This window comes from Nannospalax galili, unplaced genomic scaffold (genome assembly GCF_000622305.1).
Source record: "Nannospalax galili isolate Female #2095 unplaced genomic scaffold, S.galili_v1.0 scaffold1119, whole genome shotgun sequence".
Classification (NCBI taxonomy): Eukaryota; Metazoa; Chordata; class Mammalia; order Rodentia; family Spalacidae; genus Nannospalax; species Nannospalax galili.
Window position 1 is genome coordinate 2,558,436 of NW_008343597.1, and position 1,644 is coordinate 2,560,079.

The following is a 1,644-nucleotide window of genomic DNA, read 5'->3' on the forward strand; positions in this document are numbered from 1 at the left end:
CTATGTTACTGAGAGCGATCTACATATTCAGGAAAATCACTATCAAAATTCCAACGGCATTATTCAGAAGGCAAGAAAAACAGACTTAAAATTCATGTGGAATCACAAAATACTCAGCATATTCTAAACAATCCTATTTTTTTTTTTCAAAAAAAGACAAGGCAGAAATTATTACAATATCTGATCTCAACTTCTAGTGCAGAGTCACAGTAACACCATCAGCGTTTTACTGGCACAAAGGGGGACACATTGGCCAATGGAACAGAAGGGAGGACTCAGAAATAAAACAATACAATGATAATTACCTAATTTTTGACAAATGTATCAAAAACACACTGATGAAAAGACACCTTTAATAATGGTGCTGGGACAAACCCAATCCATAAATTGAAGAATAAAACTTAATATCTGCCATTCAGTGTAAAATTAATTCCAAATGGATCAAGAACCTTAATGTGAGATATGAAACTTTAAAACTGTCGGGGAAAACAGAGAGTCTGATTCAAGAGTAGGCTTCGGCAAAGACTTTCTGAAAAAGACTCCAGTAGTTTGGGAAATAATTACAAGAATGTTAACAAATGGGAGGCTGGCGGGTAAAAGGTCTTGCTGTACAATCCTGGGGACCTGAGTTTGATCTTTAGAACCCGCATACATGTGGAAAGAGAGAACAGAACTGACTCCAGAAAGTTGTTCTCTGACCACCACCTATGGATTGAGGCATGAGTGCCCTCTACAGCATACACTAATAATAATAATAATAAATAAAAATAATAATGAACAGATAGTATTGCATGAACTTTATAAGTATCTGATAATATTAAAAAGTAACACTTAACAGAATGAAGAGGCTGACTATGGAGTGGGAGAAAATGTTTGCCAATTAGACACTTGACGTGGATTAATATCTGGAATCTACAAAGATCTTAAACAATTAAACACCACAAAACCCCAAGTAATATAATCCATAAATCAGCTAATGACTTGAAAGAGAGTTCTCAAAACAAGAAATAAGCATATGACAGAAAATTCCAATATCTCCTAACCATAAGGAAAAGTTCAAATGAAAACCACTTTCAGATTCCATCTCACCCACTCAGAACTGTCATCTCCTAGAAAACAAATGAACGCTAGTGAGGATGTAGAGAATCAGAAACCTTATATCCTTCATGTGAACATAAACTAGCACAGCCACTGTGGAAATCAGTTACAGAGCTTGTCAAAAACATTGGAGACAGAAATACCATATGATTCAATTATACCACTCTTATGTATATGCCAAAAGGAAACTAAGGCAGTTTTCTACAGCTTTCCACGATCACATTCATGTTTATTGCAGCGCTTTTCAAAATACCCAAGATTCAGAATTGCTCAAATGCCCATCATCAAAGGAATGTGTAAAGAAAATGAGTTTATACACAGGGAGTTTATTCAGTTGTAGAGAAGAATGAATTATATCACTGCAGGAAACTGATTGAATTGGAGATTATTATGTAAAGCAAAACAAACTAGAATCAGGAAGGCAAATATCAATGGTTTGTGAAAACTAGGTTTGCAGTACATCTATTTCCATATCTCTATCATCTATCTATCTATCATCTATCTATCTATCTATCTATCTATCTATCTATCTATCATCTATCATCT